Raw genomic sequence first — 19,651 nt, 5'->3', positions numbered from 1 at the left:
AAAATAAAAAACACTTGCGCAAAAACATTTGTAATGAGGAAAGGGCCAGTAGCAATGGCAGTTGCCAAGACCTCCAACAGCAAACAAAATTAACATTTTATTTAATGTACCACTAGGTGTGGTAGAGCAACAAAGGCGGCGCTCAGAAGGGGGGTTGGGCGGAAAATATACATGCTTCCACCGTGAACAGGCCTTTTGATAAACTCTGGATTATAGGTTGATGGGAATGGTAAGAGGCAATAACTGTTGCCCCTGTTTTTTCAAATGCTACACGTTTTCTGCACAATTATGTACAAGAAATGAAAGTCAGATTTGTGCATTTTAGGTGTAATAGAGGTGCTGGGTGTCTATAGGCCAGATAGGTGCAGGTTCCATGGAGGTGGGGAGGTGTAGAATCCCTGAAGGAAAGGCAGGAGCAAAATCTCTAGTCATGAGGGAGTCAGGCATGGTCCCTGTAGGCGGCTGTGGTGCAGGATCACACGGCGCAGGAGAGGTGTAGTGTCCCCGTAGGTGGGGGTAGTGAGTGAACAATCTCAAATCGTGGGGGGAGGGGTCATGCATAGTCCCTGTAGGTGGCTGGGGAGCAGGGTCCCATAAGGCAGGGAGGTGCCCTGTCCTTGTAGGTGATAACTTGCAGTGGCTCTTTAAGGAGGAGGAAGGGTCCTGGTAAGGTGAATGGTGTCCCTGGAGGTGTAGGTGCAATGTCTCTGGAGGTGTTAAAGCGTCTGGGGACCCTAGAGAGGACGCAATCATGTTTTTCGAGACCTTCACTGTGTGCTGTGCAGGGCAGGAATGGCCAGGCCATATATAATGCTCGGGAAACGCTAGTTTCTGGGTGTTTCTGCGTCAAACCCAAGATATGGGCATCATTCGGCAATATATGCAGATCATGGTTGGAAGACTCAAGAAGGTTCTACTCAGGCTACATCCCATCTCACGGCCCTGTTGTCATGTTACCAATGTTTATCACAAATGTGCTTGAACTTCATACTGTAGCTTCCTCCTCTAGCCCCGCCTGCACGTCGAATCAAAAGCCTGTAAACAATCGCCCCTCTTCCTACCCTCTCCCGTTTTCATCATTTCATGTTTACACATTAGAATATTAGCGCAATCTCTCCCTTCTGTGTCTGCTCACTCCTGAACTTCACTTCCTCCACAATAAAACGCTTCATCAGGGGTGGTAGGGGCTATATAAATCCAAATTGATCAATTACAATACATCTTGTTCTCCGTCTGGTAGCTATTAGATTATTTTGATACTTCAATTTACTCCCGTTGTATTAGTTCATGCTGTGCGAGAATGCTCTGTGTCACAATGCTGAGAGGTTTCGTACCGGCGGAAGCAGTTGTTTCTCAATTTCCCCCTATGCAGATGTTCCTTCTCTCTCTATCCCACTTTTAAGAACCATTTACCCCAATCGTTCAAGTCACTCGTGTGCTTTGTCTCCATTCACTTCGCCGCGCCCTGTTTTAAGCACGTCCTGAGGGTTCTTGCCTTCCTTTCATACTGTTTCGAAATGATTGCCTTACCCAGTCACTCGGGGGTCAACGCTACAACATTTTTACACTAAAAAAACACAAATTAAGTGGCCGAAAAACAGAGCTGGGGTGGAATTCAGACCTTCTGCTAAAAACATTGCCATGGCCAGTACGGGATCGAACCCGCTACCTTGGCGTTATTAGCACCACGCTGTAACCAACTGAGCTAACCGGCCAATGGACACACATGGAACATGTTGATATAGATATATAGATATCTATATATATATATATATATGTATGTATGTATGTATAAGCAAAAAACTCAATATTATGCCTTTTCTGCAGGCTACTCTTCACAAGGGTAGTTATAAGCTCACCCATGAAAAGAAGCCGAATTAACTTGTCGAACACTGAAAAGTGGTGAACAGCTTGTGTCGTGTCGTCATGCCTGGCGCAGCTTCGCGACAAGGTCAGGCCGGGTTGTGGGCGGAAGGGGAGGAGCCGCGGGGAGAAGCGGCAGTTTCGGAATATGCAGAGCGAATAAAGACGTGTCCTCAATGCGCCCGTGTCTGTGTGTCCTTCCTGGGCGCGGGACACAAAAGTTTCGACGAGGGTGGGATGACCATCCCCCCCCCCCCCCCCCCCCCCCCATTCATCCTACAACTCGGGAGAGGCGCGTGCTGCTGCAGCCATGAGCAGAGCGCTGAATAAATTAAATAACGTGCGAGGCAGGGGGCAACACGTGCATGCAGCCTGAAGTGCCTGGGGGCCCAACGATCAGGACACCGCCACGGCCCCAAGGAGAGACAACTCAGGAGCAGGGGTAAGCTCTGCCACAGATGCCTCTGAGAGAAGTGAAGCATGCCTGCATGAGTCTCCATCGGCGGCCATCTTGAAGTCAGGCAAGCCCTTTGATTAAGCCTAATCCTGATGCGGTGGCCATTTTAAAGTCAGGCAACTCACCGAAAAGCCCCCTGAAACCTGCAAAAGTGAAATTAAGTGGCTGCGCACACCACCGAAGCCTCGTAGAACTACATTTGAGCCCCCACCATGTCATACCCTGACTCCTCGCAGCGAGCGGTGCCTGGCCCGGCCCACAATGCCCCACCGCCTGGACTGATGCCCATGGGAGTATCGTACCTGCGCCCCCCTGAGCCACTACCATTGACGTCTGGTAGCAGCATGGGCCCCGCGTGGAAGAGCTGGCTCGAGGACTTCGAGGACTTCATGAAGGGGTCACAAGTCCGTGACCCCGACCAACAGCTCATAGCCCTATGCAATCTCGTAGGTAAAGACATTGGACAAATCATCAAAGACCGGCCGTCGACCAGCGCTGCGTCATATGACAATGTAAGAGACGCGCTGAATAAGAAGTTCCTCCCCAACCAGGATCTAGATTATGAGCGCTACACCTTCAATCTCGCATCTCAGGAGCGAGACAAACCCATGGGCGACTTAATCTCCCGCCTCAAGCGTCTAGCCCGCTAATGTTAGTTCGACAACTTCAACACAGATGACGCACTACGTCTACGCATTATTGACGGATGTCAATCTGACTCCCTACGTCGCCGACCCCTGAAGAAACACTACACTCTAGATGAAATGGAGGAACTCACGCGCATCAATGATCAAGCCGAAGAACACGCAAAGAAAATGGATGCCAGTAAATCTGAAAAAAAAGAACAAGCACTTGGTGTACACTCTCACGCAGAACCAAGACGTCACTCAGACCGACGACACTCATCGGGGAGATTTGCAAGACAGCCTCGCGTGAAGTCACCCCGCCGAGGGACACAGAACAGTCACTCCCGTAGACAACCTCCACAATGCTACCGGTGCGGCCAAGATTACCCTCACCCTTGTCAATGCCCAGCCATTGGACAATAATGCCATTGATGTGGGAAAGATGACCATTTTGAAGCCGCCTGTCAAGCTAGTCGCACGGAACCGAGACAGACCAGACAGACTCCAGGATCCCGTCACCATGCAAGGGCTGTACAAGGCCGAAGAGACCACTCGACAATCTCGTCCACATCCAGTACCCAGTCACATAGCTCCTACCGATCTCGGCGCTCAACATCCAGAGAGTCGTCCTCCATCACTCAGATATCACAAGACAGCGATTAATATGTATGTATGATGGCAGACCCAGATAGACTGAAGAAATACCCGCAACTCCATATTTGAATAGGAAATCACTCGGCCAAGTTCGTTTTGGACACAGGCGCATCGCTCAATTACATCTGCGCCACTGAATACCAGAGCATGAGTCCCAAGCCAAAACTGGAACCAGCCGCAGTGCGGGTCTACACATGGATGTCCAGAGAACCACTGCCGTGTTTAGGGCGGTTTCCTACCACGTTGACCTACAAGGACATGAAAATCCAAGCGTACATTCACGTGATCGAAGGCCCTGAAGCAGCAGACTGCCTCCTCAGTTTACCAACGGCGGAAAGCCTGCAGCTGGTCGAGATCCTATACAAAGTAGACGACTCACCAGACATCATCAACAAGTTCCCGAAACTATTCCACGGTCTAGGGAAGCTTGCCCATTTCAAAGTCAAGCTACACATAAATGAGCAAGTAACACCAGTGACACAGCATCACCGTAAAGTGACTTTTCACCTACAGCAAGCGGTGGATGACGAACTACAAGACCTCTTAAAAGCAGACATCATTGAGAGATCAACCGGACCCACTCCGTGGGTGTCTCCGGTTGTGGTCGTACCCAAGAGGGGCCAGGGCAACAAAGTTCGCCTGTGCGTCGACATGCGAGCCCCAAATACAGCCATCGAACGGGAGCGACATCCAGGACCTCACATCAGTGACATGATCACACGCCTGAACGGAGCGACAGTTTTCTCGAAATTAGACCTCAACAAAGGCTACCATCAACTTGAACTACACGAACGGTCACGTTTCATCACGACTTTCACCACACACCAAGGACTCTTCCGGTACAGCCTCAATTTTGGAATCTCCTCTGCTGCGAAGATCTTCCAGGAGGCTGTCAGACGAGTAATACAAGACATTCCAAACGCCTTCAACTACAGCGACGACATCCTAGTGTTCGGAGAGACACAGAAAGATCATGACAAAGCGCTGGACCGGGTCTATCATGCCCTACTCACTGCCAACCTCACACTTAATCAAGAAAAATGTAAATTTCACAAGTCAACTCTCAAGTTCTACGGCCACATTTTCTCGAAGGAGGGCATGAGACCGGACCCTGACAAGGTGTCAGCGCTCTCGGACACTTCTCAACCTCACGATGTCAATGATGTTCGTTCGTTCCTGGGGATGGCCAGCTACTGCGCCCGATACACAATTAGTTATCCCCTCAGAGAACTCACTCGACAAGGACAAAGCTTCCAATGGTCAGCTGCATGTGACCGAGCGTTCTGCAAAATCAAGGCAGCTGTGAGTTCAGCCATCAACCTTGCCTATTTCAATCCCAAACGAAAGACTGAAATCGCGGTAGATGCCAGCCCCGTAGGGCTAGGGGCAATTCTAGCGCAATATGATGATGAAGCAGGCCAACTGCACATCATCGCGTATGCCAGCCGCAGCCTCACTGACACCGAAACAGCCTATTCCCAACCGGAAAAAGAAAGTCTGGCAGTTGTGTGGCCGTGTGAGCATTTCCACCTTTTTGTGTATGGTAAACATTTCACACTCATCACCGACCACCAAGCATTGATCACCATCTTTGGGAACCCCAAGGCGAAAATGCTTCCGCGAATCGAATGGTGGGGCCTCCGTCTGCAAGACTATACATACACCATCATTCACAAGCCGGGGAAGGTGGAGAATCCGGCGTACTACATATCACGGCATCCCCAGACTCTGACGCAGGTGTGCCACTCTATGGCTGAAGAATATCTCCATTTCGTCATTGACCGAGCCTGCCCACCGGCCATCCCACTTGAAGCCATCATCGGCAAATGACGCCACAATACAAAACATCATGCATCGGGTTCGCACTGACTCGTGGCGACATCTAGAGGACCCGAAGATCAGTGACACCATCAGTATGCAGGAACTTGCGGCATTCAAGCACGTCAAAGATGAACTTTCCATCAGTGACATGGGCCTGCTATTAAGAGGTCAGAGAATTGTCATCCCTACCCAGCTGCGACAGGGAACTGTAAACCTGGCACACGAAGGACATCGAGGGGTAGTAGCCACGAAGAAAGCGCTGCGAGAGCGTGTCTGGTTCCCCTCCCTCGATCAGATGGTAGAGTCCACGCGCCGAGATTGCCCACATACTCAACTAGTAGGGCGCGAAGAACCACATGCCCCCCTGCAAATGTCGGACCTCCCAGATAGCGTCTGGCACCATGTAGCCGTCGATTTCTTTGGCCCATTGAAGTCCGGAAAATACATCATTGTTATCATGGACGAATATTCCCGCTTCCCCATTGCTCACCAGATTTCCTCTACCAAAGCGACCACTGTCATACCTGCAATTGATGAAGCCTTTGCCGCATGGGGCATCTCCATGGTGGTGAAGACCGATAACGGTCCACCATTCAATGGACCAGATTTCGCAAGACATCTCAATCTCAAACACCGGAAAATCACTCCCCTGTGGCCTCAGGCCAATGGAATGGTGGAGCGATTCATGGCCACCATTAAAAAGACAATACAACAAGCTGAGCTAACTCACCGGGATATCTAGCCAGCACTGAACAAAGCACTCCGAGCATACAGGACCACTCCACACAGCACCACAAACCAATGTCCGGCTACCCTGATGCTCGGGCGGACCCCTCGTCCCCCGATACCAACCGCAGATGCCATTACACAATCCAGAATCACGACTTCAGACCACAAAATCCTGGTCGAACTGGATCGAAACAAGAAGGCAAAGATTAAGGAACATGAATGAGTTTAGTGTGTCCGGGCAAGAGTCTGGATTTTTTATGGTTGATTATGATAAAATATCCAATTGATGCAAGTATATCAAGCGATACTGGTGAGAAGTTTGTGCTTTTATTTGTTTATCAGAAAAGAGCAAGGATGGCACAGCCAACACGTGTTTCGCCCTCTAACCGGCCATCAGGCCTAGGGCTTCTTCAGGGCGGGAGGTCAGGTAATGGGATATCAGAATGATTGTAAGGGTTTGTCAACCCGAAGATTCTATTGTCTTGGCTAATGCCAGGTGCCGAAGGGTTTCTCAGATCGTGGACTTCTCACCAGTATCGCTTGATATACTTGCATCAATTGGATATTTTATCATAATCAACCATAAAAAATCCAGACTCTTGCCCGGACACATTAAACTCATCCTACTTCATTTTAGGGGGATAGGGGTTTCTCCCCCTGTCTCTGGGCCAGAAAAATAAGAAGAAAATACACGCTTATTATATGATGAGTAAGGGATGTGGATCTTTTTCCCCTCACCTAAAACGCAACAAAGATTAAGGAACACACTGATCACCGCAGACACGCCAAAACATCTGACATCCAAGGAGGAGACTGGGTACTAGTGAGACAAGAAAGAAAATCCAAAGCAGACAGCCGTTACCACCATCGCCCACTACAAGTAACGCGAAGGAAAGGGATTATGGTTACGGCTGAGTCGGGAAACAAGAGAATGAACAGAAACATGTCACATTTCAAAAGATGCAACCCAACAGCCTACACCTGGGCTCGGAGACCTGACTGGGACACGGACGTGTCAAGTCAAGAAGAAAGCAGTCATGAAGAACCCCTACGAACCTTGGAGACACATGACCAGAGAAGTGAACATCCTCACAGTCAATCACGACCCAGCCGACCACGACGGGACATTCAGAAACCCACCTGACTCATTGAAGAACTATAACGGAGACGCTGAATTTATAAAATACAAAAGGGGGAGATGTCGTGTCGTCATGCCTGGCGCGGCTTCGTGACAAGGTCAGGCCGGGTTGTGGGCGGAAGGGGAGGAGCCGCGGGGAGAAGTGGCAGTTTCGGAATATGGAGAGCGAATAAAGACGTGTCCTCAATGCGCCCGTGTCTGTGTCTCCCTCCTGGGCGCGGGACACAAAAGCTTGGAACTCTGCTTGGGTCAACACCAAGCACTGATGCTAACAGCCCTTCCAATACACATACGTACTTACCAACATTGGCGTCTAGCTGTTAGGCCTTTGTTTTGGGTCCAGCTGTAGGTGTTTATCAGAAAGTCCCTGGCTTGCACGATGCTGCTCTGAACGTTTTCAAACACGTACAAAACGGGGACCACATCACCCCCCTTGCTCTTCTGTTGTCAAGGAGCCACAGAGGCTGTTCGTCCATCGCTACTCTTGTCAAGTAACAGACCTCAAACTACTGTCATTTCTTTCAGCAGCGTCGCCTCCGGTGCAGCTGTGTGGCACTTTAACGAGAAATAAAGCCAGCCTAAACCAAACATACTCTCTACACGTGAAGCGCTTCGACGCCTCGTCAATGGCAATGAAAGCTATGTAAATCCAACTTCAAATCAATCGGGCTTGACAATACACTCACTCTCCTCTCTAAATTCCCCTGCATCTTGTCCCATTTCCTTAACCGTCTGAGTAATTTAGTGAGATCCTGATCTGCTTCACTCACTTTAACAAGATCTCAGCTTTGGCAAAGGCAGCCGCTTGTTTATAATTGCATCGCGCTTTCACTTTAAATGAAAGCTCAATGCAATTATAATGCAAAAATAAACACGCAAAAATAAACACGCAGCTGCCTTTGGCAAAGCCGAGTGATAACAAAAAAAGTGCATAGCGGCTATTTAAGAGCCACTGTGTCCCGCCGCTAGTAAAAGATGCAATCCTGGTGGGCGGGGCCAAAAGGAGACAGGGTGGTAACCAGGAGGGACTAAAAACCCTCCTGAACAATCAGAACACCCGGTTTTTGCATAATTGGTGACGTAAAACGACACGCACCAATGCAAAACACTGGCAGAGCTGGGACCCGGCTTCTGGAATCGTATAGATTCCAAGAAGCCCTCGTAGGACGAGCAGCGCATGCGCTGCTTACGTCACGAGACCTAAAAATTAGTGCATTTGTACAACAATACATCAAATTCATATTCCAGTGCACTTGGGAATTGGTATATGCCTGTATTATTCCGCCCCACTGGGCATATGTTCAACCAAAAATGTATAACTTGCATAGTATCCATATGGCATTAATCTTCCTAATGCACTGTTCAGTCAAATCATCATGCCTTATTGGGCAATTATTAACGCTGAATGGAACCAATACCAATATCAAAACATGACTGCACTACCCCAAGAAAAATATATATACCAATAACTGTGTATTGGTTTGGCCTTATTAGGCATACATCTGGCTTTGAATCCATATAGTATTACTGACCTTAATGCACTATCCCGTAAGAGTGCAAAAAACTTTTAATTCTGCCCTATTGGGTATTTGTTAACTCCTAAATTAAAACAATACCAAAGAATATGAATACTAAATAAATATCTCAGCTCTGTTACATTCCATAGACAGCGGTCAAGTGCAGCACCCAGAGTCCTCACTCCAATATGTCTTTTTCGTACATATTAGCCCTCTAAATAAACAAACAATAGTCAACTTAATATTGGTAGATAAATCATAACATAAATATAAGCCATTTCAATCTGTGCTTCCACTGTGCGAATTTAAAAAAACATTACTGACATTAAAAATAGTCAAAGGCTGATCATTTAGGACACACCTACAAATATGTACATCTTTTCATCTACATTCAAACCTGTCGGTTCCTTAGTGTTAAGCGGTAAGATGTACCTACATTCAAGTTGCCTAAGTATCTTCTCTCTGTCTCCTCCTCGGAGTGATTTTTCTGTCTGGTCAATCACACTGCAGGTCAGGTGTCGTGGGTTGCACTTATGATATTGTTTAAACTGCCTTGTTACAGGGTACGATTCGTCTGTATTTTTTATTGCTCTTATAAGCTGCAAGATGCGTTTATGTGCTTGTAAGATGGTACTTTCAATGTATTTTTCTTACAGGGGCATGACAACCTGTAAATCATGAAATCTGATTTACAAGTAAGGGATTTTCTGATTTCTATTTTTTCTCCCCGATCAGTATAAACCTCTGTAATATTTACTCCGTGTGTACAAGCTTTGCATCTGCTGCATATCCTGAATCCATTTACTGGTTTCAGCCAAATACTGTGAGAAGCTGGCCTGGTCTATGATGTCCACTAATGTAAGTGGGCACCTTGCACCAGTCCAGACAACCCTAATGGTGATTTAAGAGGTCTTAGACAACCTTAGAATGCTCTCTAAGTGGTAGCTCTGGAGAGCAGCCTTCAGGCTTAATCCAGAAGGAGTGTAAAGCAGCTTGTTTTACCAGAATGCAGTCTTATAGTATAGATTAAGTGAAAAAAAAAACACATGGTATTTATAAAAATATGGATTTATTAGAATATACTCTCTAAAATGTTTAGGTATCTCCTACCCGAAGATAATCATAATGCACACAATACTTTGCAAAGAAATACAGTAAATAGCACATAATACTCAGTGTACCCCAGGTGGGGACCATACCATATACTAAGAAAGTGGTATAAGAACCACAACTCTGGTGAAGACAAGGTTGAGAGGACACAGAAGTGCTGGGGACCCAAGAAACCACCCAAGGTGAGTAGATGGGGACCCCACAGAGATTGTGTGCAGTGTGGGAACACAACTGTGTGCTTCATACAACTCTACGTGTAAGCCGCTGTTGGAATTTTAAAGTTTAAGGACCCTTCCCAAGGTTGGAGAGCCACCCCACCCATGGATACCCTAGTACCTAGGTGCCTACACCAGGGAAGCCAGGTGCATAGGTGTGAAGTGGTCTCGGAAACCGCCGTCTAACCCAATGGAGGACCTCAAGAAAGTGCCGCTGCTGGAGAAGGAGAAAGTGTCCGGTGGAATCTGAAGGTGGATTCTAGTTGAGAAGTACCTGCAAGCAGAAGGGACAGAGTCTGTCACTCATGAGTGACCAGGAGATCTGGAAGACGAAGGTCCACCAATGTCTGGAGTTGCAGGAGAGTTGACGAGGACCTTGACTCTGCAGCTGTGAGGACCAGATGATGCTGGGGAAGACCAGGAGCCGTGCATGAGCTGTCCCACGTCGGATGTCAAATGCTGAGGGGTCGTGTCCAGCGGGAGCACCAACAAGCCTTGGCAAATGCAACCCATGCAGAAGTCGAAGAAGGTGTAATGTCGGGACCAGCAAGGTCCAGGGAACTCACCACAAGCAGGGGAGTCAGGGCAGCCCCGAGCAATCAGGGAAGCCCAAAAGAAACAAAGGTGACCCTCAAATGAACCCACAGGCTCGAGGCACTAGAGTCGTGAGAGAACCTCAAGCAGCTCACCAAAAGATACATGCCACGATGCACACAATGCGGGGTGGCTGAAGATTCTGGTCACTGGAGATGCTCGAGGTTGGGGATACTTGGAGCCTGAAGATCTTCTTGGGAGCAAGCCAACAAGCCTATGCAACTGCAAGTTGACGCGGTGCACGTGGGATACTAGCCTCAAACTTGGTGAAAGGGCAGGGCAGGTCTTGGGAGCTGTGGAGAACCACCACCTGTGTTGCAGAACCTTATGGAGTCCGGAGGAACTCAGGATCAGCAGACCGGTCGACTTAGTTGTGATGATTGCAAATGCAGGGAAGTGACTCCTTCACTCCAAGGAAGATTCCTTCAGTTGTCTTTGATGCAGACAGGCCTTGGAAGGTTCATGTATGGTGCACAGGCACAGAAGATGCAGCAGACTGGAAGGGAGACGAATTCGAGCCCAAACGAAGTCCAGCAAAGACCAGAGTGCCCAGATTGTAGAAGAAGTGGTGTCCGATCTGAATCTTGTCCCACGACGAATCTAGGGACCCACTCACAGGTAAGCCCTTAACTACCCTAAGGAAAGGGTTGGGACGATTCAGGGGACCCTCCCAGGGGAGGGTCTGGACAGGGTGAGGTTACTCCCATGTCCTTTCTCCAGTTTCGTGCCAGAGCGGGAGCCAACAGCTCCCAGAGCTGGTTTAAACTAGACTATGCATGGGGACACCAAATGTGCCCGTCTTGCAGACTGAGTGGCGCTGGCAAGCGCACCCACCCTATCCCAATACACTAAATCCTGTCTGGGAGGTGGTCATACCTCCCTGTGACCGTATACCTATTGTTCTGCCTTCCCCTGCTCGAGCTTGGCTCAGCAGCAGGAGGGCAGAATCGTGTCTCTGGTCAGCAGCAACCATTTTGTGCTGTCCGGGTCAATATGTCTGGGACCGGGAACACTGAGAGCCTAATGGAGGGCTCTTCCAGTGCTTGGAATCATACCTCCTATGCAGTTTACGGTGTGGGGGGTATGATTCCAACATGTTTGATACCAAACAGGATAGGATTCGTTGCAGCCGTTTTTGAGATGATCATCGCGTAATTACACGGTGCCTCTCTATACAATATGCAGCTGCTTCACTTACAACCCGGGAGAGTGGACTCCATAGGTTGTAGGGGTGTCCTGCTCATGCAGGGGCACACTCGCACTTAGATCCACGCACCCTGCCTTCAGGATTGCGAAGGCCTCCTTTGGGGATGACTTATAAGTTTTAAGTGCAGTGACCCAATAGGAAACCTACATCTTTAGTAAGTGGTGCTAGCACCAGCTTACACAGGCTGCAATGGCATGGCTGTAGTTCTATTTTGCATGGTCTCTAATGGGTGGTATAACTCATGCTTCAGCCCATGGGGGACCTCTAGGGTTCCTATGCCCTGGGTACCTTAGTACCTTATACTAGGGACTTATAAAGGTACCCCAGTATCCAATCTGGGATGTACCAAAGTACTGAATATACCAATTTAGGGAGAAAGCAGATAGACTGGGTTCCTGATTAGCAGGATCCCAGTCAGACTAGTCAGTACCAGCTTAGCACCAGGCAAAAAGTGGGGGTAACCATAAAAGCAGATCCTACTTTCCTACAAGTACCATAACTTGTATTCTGATATTTTACTAAAATATCCTTGATAGATTGTGAGCTCTTGCAGGTGATCAGAGGCCTTTGCCCGAATTCCTTTCCCACCACAGAGTCCTGTTTAATCAAATACCAATTTTTTTTAGGGCTCTCCTCACTTTATGTACTTTGTTGTAGGTGGTGATAAATTTAAATTCCTCTTGTGTTATTTCACCTTTATCTCCTGTACTACATGATGTATCTATTCTCTTTGCGTCTGGTTTGTTAAATAGTAGCTCAGTTCTAGTTTTGGTGGACACCTTCTGTGTTGCTTGTTGTAGAACCAGATCACTGTATCCTCTTTCACTTACTCTATTTGACATATCTTCTTCTGTCTGTCTGAAAGAGTCCTGCTTACTGCATATCCTCTTTGCCCTTAAGAGTTCACCATATGGTATGCTCTTCTTAAGGGCATATGTATGAGTACTTGTTGCATGTAGAGTTGCATTACCAGAGGTTTCTTTTCTAAATACTCTAGATGTAATAGTACAATCTATTTCCTCCAATCTAATGTCGAGAAAATCAATACTTTTATCGCTCATTCGACTGGTAAAGGTCAAAGTATTGTTATTGATATGCACAACAAACTCCATGACTGATCTCTGATCACCTTTCCATAGGTGTAATGACAAACCTTAGATCTCCCCTGGACAAAGGAATGTACCGTCAATTTCCCAGGGGGAGAATATCAGTTCCAAACTTATGGAATATAACATATACACAGCACTTCCTAGGGTGGGCAAACTTTCAACACTCCCCCAAAGGCAAGGCAAGAAAACAATAATTTGCGCATCACTTGTGAGGAGTAGCACCGACTTCCTATAACACAATTACCTGCTAGAAGGGAATTCACCCATCCTTCTACAACAGAATACTTGGCCAAGAAGAGTCCACACCTCCTGCTACAAGGAAAAGACGAATTGGTATATCTGTGATGTATTTACTAGTAAATAGCACCACACAGTAAGCCAAATGCACCTAACATAGCAGACTCTAACATATCAATAATATGATTGAACATACAATCAAGGATATAAGAATCAGAAATAAGAAGGAAAGGAAAGAATTCAGAAAAGAATCAAGAGACAGTTAGTAGCAGAGACACCTCACCTAATTCTCCATTTCACCCCACTTTGCTCAAGGGGAGTCCATTGCTTGAACCGGGCGAAAGCTCAGAGGTGACCCCACTTTCCGTGACAACACATCTGCTTCACGGATGAACTTCCACCAAGCCAGTGTAGACTCCCCTTTTTAATACACATTCAAAACACAGCGAAGCTTCTAGCAAGCCACGCCCCCTAGTTCTCATGAGAGCCAGTACCATCCTGCTTCAAGGTCAGACCAAGGGTTGATCAGGCCCCTGTTATGACTAAAAGTCAAACCATGTACATTCCTCTGATAAGAACCAGTTCTCTCTAGTCAGTAAAATGCGAAAAACAGCAGGAAAGCAAAACATGCCCTCTTCTTCGCAGAAAATGGCTTCAGAGTTAGTTAAGCCATGCCCACAAAGGCCCAAAGCAAGATGGAATCAAAAAAGCAAGATGACATGAGACCATGTCAAAGGAGCACCTATAATTCTCATCCACACAACTTACAAGCACCACTGTGCACACAGAAAAGTTTGAAGCAAGGTAAAGTCAGAAGGCAGAATGACATTAGACCACGTCAAAGCCAATAGGTCAAAGTCATAATTCACCTAACCCAAATAACATTATACACTTAATCCCTCAGTATACAACATTGAGCACATGTGTGCACCACCACCCACAAGACTGCACCTCAACATCCCATACCTTCTATTCTTGGAAAGACTATTCCACTAAAAGACAGAACACACTTAAGTCAGTACAGAATGGTGGTGGTTGAGGGTCATCATAGGGTGTCAGACCACAAAAGTGGCTGATTCACTACAATAGGACAAAGAGGTCATCATTGTACCTAAGCCATATGATAATGTTAGATGACCAATCAGACATTCCTGTGTTGTGGAGCACCTGCTCCTCCCACCAGCCCATATGCAGATTCGCATAGCTGGGGGCGAAGCAGGTGCCCATTGGAGTCCCCTGCAGTTGCTGATACAAGTCATTGTTGAAGAGAAGAATATTGCTCTTCAGACACCATTCAATCATACATAACAGCATTTCATTATGTTTGATATTCTAGTTTTTAGGAAATGTTGTACAGCATTTATCCCATCGTGTGTCTTATGCTGGTGTAGAGGGAACTTACATCTAGGCATACCATCAAGTAATCAGGTTCCCAATGTAGATCAGAGATTTGTTTCACGAAATCTGTACTATGCCTGATGTACGAGGGTACGGCGTGTACAAACGGTTGTAGAAAATAGTCAACAAATTTAGAGACATTTTTCAGTAAAGTTTTTTCACTCTTATGGAATAGTGCATTAAGGTCAGTAATACAATATGGATACAATGCCCGATGTATGCTCAATAGAGCCAAACCAATACACAGTTATTGGTATATATTTTTTTTTGGTGGGTGCAGTCATGTTTTGATATTGGTATTGGTTCCATTCAGCGTTAATAATTGCCCAATAGGGCATGATGATTTTCTGCACTTTGACAGAACAATTCATTCAGATGATCAATGCCATATGGATCCTTTTCCAGTTGTATATTTTTGGTAGAACATATGCCCAGTGGGGCAGAATAATACAGGCATATACCTATTTGAAAATGCACTGGAATATGAATGTGATTTATTGTTGTACAAATGCACTAATTTTGAATTCAAAGAATGTGATATCTATGCAATGCTATGTACAAAGATGTGTTATAAGATGGCCGCTGTGAAAAAGTGAATGGATTTATCCTTCTTCTGTGAAGGAAGTGACCCGATTAGGGTCACCCGGGCCACCCACGACCACCTCTCAGCCTTCCATACAAATGAAGAGTCACTCAGACAGTAAAGAATACAAACCAATATATTTATTCAGATACACACAAGTGGAGTCCAGTCTGCTCAGTCTCTAGGATTGCTGCAGAGGGACTGACATCAGCAAACATGGAGATACAATATGTACAATTCAGAACCAATGAAGGCACGCCCAGAATTGAAATTTCCAGGCAGGTACAGCTACACAAAGAAGTACAGAAGGATAAGTTTCGATCCTGAGACCGGGCACATACAATATCCTGCTCAAGGTCGTTCCGTTCGTGCCTACTGCTAGACTAGTGAGAGAAGGCCTCTATCTAGTGGGAGAGGTATGCGCTAATAAGAACAGTGTATTCATTAGCAAAGCAAGGTCCAACTTTGAAGAAACAAAACTTAGCAAAGCTGCTTTTTCAGGCAGAGAGAGATTAGTTTCGATCATGGCTTAAAATGGCAGCCAAACATAAAAATGGTGCCGCAAATGCTAACTTACATAGACTAAAAATGTTTTTGCTGTATTGTTCTAACACCTGTGCCAGTAGGGGGTGGTGGCTCCATCTCTATGATGGAAATGGTGTCCCAATGACATCACTAGAGCCTCTTAGATACACTGCCATCCTTTCCCTTTTTGTCATGGCCTTCAGTAAGGATTCAGAGCGACCCTTGACCTCTGGGTAGGTCGCCCCCCCATCCGCACAGCGCCACCTGTGCGTCCAGCTCCCTGCTGTTGCTGAATCTGAGGCCCTCTTCCAACCACAGGCTACCACCTACGCCTCGTCGCTGGTGGCCAGTGGTAGGCCGTAGGTAGGTTCTTGTCATTGTGAGCATCACTGTTACTGTCTTGCCCCTCTGTATTTGTGCCCCCACTGTTCTTCACTGTTTTGCCCTTCCGTTCTGTGCCCCCACTGCTGTTTACCGTTTTCGTCCTTACGTTCTGTGCCCCCACTGCTGCTTACTGTCCTCGTTCTGTGCCCCCACTGTTTTCCACTGTTTTTGCCCTTCCATTCTGTGTCCCCGCTGCTGCTTACTGTTTTTGTTCTGTTCCCCCACTGTTTTCCACTGTTTTTGCCCTTCCGTTCTGTGCCCCCACTGCTGTGCACTGTTTTCGTTCTGTGCCCCCACTGTTTTTCCACTGTTTTGCCCTTCCATTCTGTGCCCCTACTGCTGTGCACTGTTTTTCGTTCTTTGCCCCCCTGTGCTCCTTCTGATTTCTGTCCCCCTTCACCCTCCCGTTTCCCGCTGCTGTGTCCCCTGCGGCCCCGCCTCCCTTGCTGACCATACGCTGCCCCTGCCTCCTAGCTGCTCCTCCCTCCCACCTCCCCATATATGGTGGCTGCTGTGCGGTGAGATGAGCGACCCTTGACCTCTGGGTAGGTCGCCCCCCCATCCGCACAGCGCCACCTGTGTGTCCAGCTCCCTGCTGCTGCTGAATCTGAGGCCCTCCTCCACCCGCAGGCTACCACCTGCGCCTCATCCCTGGTGGCCAGTGGAAGGCCGTAGGTAGGTTCTTGTCGTTGTGAGCATCACTGTTACTGTCTTGCCCCTCTGTATTTGTGCCCCCACTGTTCTCCACTGTTTTTGCCCTTCTGTGCCCCCACTGCTGTTTACTGTTTTCGCCCTTACTTTCTGTGCCCCCACTGCTGCTTACTGTCCTCGTTCTGTGCCCCCACTGTTTTCCACTGTTTTTGCCCTTCCGTTCTGTGCCCCCACTGCTGTGCACTGTTTTCGTTCTGTGCCCCCACTGTTTTCCCACTTCCATTCTGCGCCCCCACTGCTGTGCACTGTTTTTCGTTCTGTGCCCCTTCTAATTTTTGTACCCCTTCGCCCTACCGTTTCCCGCCGCTGTGTCCCCTGCAACCTGCCCCCCTCGCTGACCATTCGCTGCCCCTACCTCCCAGCTGCTCCTCCCTTGTGCCCAGCGCCAGAACCCCTGGCCCCCGCATCCTCCACGAAGACCGCCTCTGATACGACGCCAGCACCCTCATCGCTCTCAACCCAGGACGGACCTCCACCTGCTTCAAAGCCACCCCGAAACGCACCCATGGTCCCTTCACCTGCCGGAACTGCAGCTTCACCTGCCTCGGAGACCCCGAGACTCCCACCATGAAGGACCTCAACCATCTCCGGTGCATCCTACTAAACACCCGCTCCACATGCAAACACGCTGTCGAGCTCTGGGTCCTACTTGACACCTCATCACCGGACTTCGCCTTCCTGACAGAGACCTGGATGAACGAATCCTCCGCACCCGACATCGCCATAGCCATCCCCGACGGCTACAAGATCACCCGCAGAGTCCGCACCAACGGAATCGGAGGAGGAATCGCCATCGTCCACAAAGACACCATCAGGGTCTCGACTAGCACCGACGACACTCTCAGCACCACCGAACACATGCACTTCCAGATCCACACGGATCACAACACCACTGTAAGAGGCACCCTCATCTACAGACCCCCCGGACCACGACCCCAGTTCAACAACTCCATCGCCGACTTCATCAGCACGCACGCCCTGACCTCCACCGACTACATCCTCCTCGGAGACCTGAACTTTCACTTGGAGAACGACGACAGCAACTCCTCCACCCTGATCGACAACCTCGCCAACCTCGGACTGAAACAGCTTGTTACGACACCAACGCACATCTCCTCAAGCTCCCACGTCTCCTTCAGCCACACCTCCGAACTCACCTGGACCGACCACCACTGCATCCACTTCACCTTTCAGAAACCCGCCGCACACCACCGCACCCTACAGATCCCCCGTAAATGCTGGAGCAAAGTCACCGTAGACCAACTCCAGACAAACCTCGCACTCAGCCCACCCACCGACCCCCGACGCCGCCCGCAATCTCAGACGATGGATGGACGACTGCGCCAACACCTTAGCCCCGCTGAAAAAAAAACCTACAAAAACACCAGCAACAGAGCCAGCTGGTTCACCCCGGAACTCCTAGCATCCAAGCGCACCTTCCGGAAACTGGAGAACAAATGACACAGCGAGAAGATGCCAGACAGCCGCAGAGCCCACAAAAACGCCATCCCCAACCACCATCACCTCATCAGGTCCGCCAAGAGGACCTCCTTCAAAGACCACCTCGACAACAACGCACACAACAGCAAGGAGCTCTTCAGCATCGTGAAGGAACTCTCCAACCCCAGCTCCAACGCCATCCCGCCGACGCAAGCCCTGTGTGATTCCCCGACATCCACGACTCCCAGACGAACCCAACAGGCCCGACACATCACACCCGCCGCACCCCATCGACCACGACCCCCTGATAGCCTGGGTCAACGTGAACACCAAGGACACTATCAAGACCATGGGCACAATCCACTCCAACTCCCCATCAGACCCTTTTCCACACCACATCTTCAATAAAGCCGGCAGTTCAATCGCACCCCACCTGCGCAACGTCATCAACCTCTCCTTCGAGACCGCGACCTTCCCAGAGAGCTGGAAACACGCCGAGATCAACGCCCTACTCAAAAAACCCAAGGCGGACCCGAGCGACATCAGGAACTTCCGGCCCATCTCCCTGCTTCCATTCCCAGCTAAGGTCATTGAGAAGATCGTCAACAGACAGCTCACCCGCTACCTCGAAGATAACAGCATCCCGGACCCCTCCCAGTCAGGATTCCGCAGCAACCACAGCACTGAGACCGCCCTCATCGCCGCCACAGACGACATCAGTATCCTGCTGGACAACGGCGAGACGGCGGCCCTCATCCTCCTAGACCTCTCCGCCGCCTTCGACACTGTCTACCACCGCACACTACGCACACGCCTCCACGATGCAGGGATCCGAGACAAGGCCCTGGATTGGACCACCTCCTTCCTCTCTGGCAGAACCCAGAGCATCCGCCTCCCCCTATTCCGATCCGAAGCCTCCGAGATCATCTGTGGCGTACCCCAGGGATCTTCCCTCAGCCCAACACTGTTCAACATCTACATGGCTCCACTCTCACGCATCGCCCGACACCACAACCTCAACATAATCTCCTATGCCGACGACACTCAACTGATCCTCTCCCTCACCAAGGACCCCCTCACCGCCAAATCAAACCTTCACGAAGGAATGAAAGCCGTCGCCGACTGGATGAAGTGCAGCTGACTTAAGCTGAACACAGACAATACGGAGATCCTCATCCTCTGCTCCAACCCATCAGCCTGGGACGACTCCTGGTGGCCCTCGTCACTAGGGGCACACCCGACACCAACCGACCACGCACACAACCTGGGAGTCATCCTCGACTCAACGCTCACCATGACCAAGCAAGTCAACGCAGTCTCCTCCTCCTGCTTC

General features: G+C 48.9%; 1 protein-coding gene across 2 annotated transcripts in view; it reads left to right on the top strand.

Annotated features, from left to right (window-relative positions):
* The window catches only part of ATF6 (activating transcription factor 6), a 740,128-nt gene that overhangs the window by 652,666 nt on the left and 67,811 nt on the right, over positions 1-19,651 (top strand). The gene's annotated exons all lie outside the window — the stretch shown is intronic.

The sequence above is a fragment of the Triturus cristatus genome, chromosome 4_1 (assembly GCF_964204655.1).
Source record: "Triturus cristatus chromosome 4_1, aTriCri1.1, whole genome shotgun sequence".
NCBI lineage: Eukaryota > Metazoa > Chordata > Amphibia > Caudata > Salamandridae > Triturus > Triturus cristatus.
Note: the sequence above shows the minus strand (reverse complement) of the source record. Positions and strands in the feature narration are given on the sequence as shown.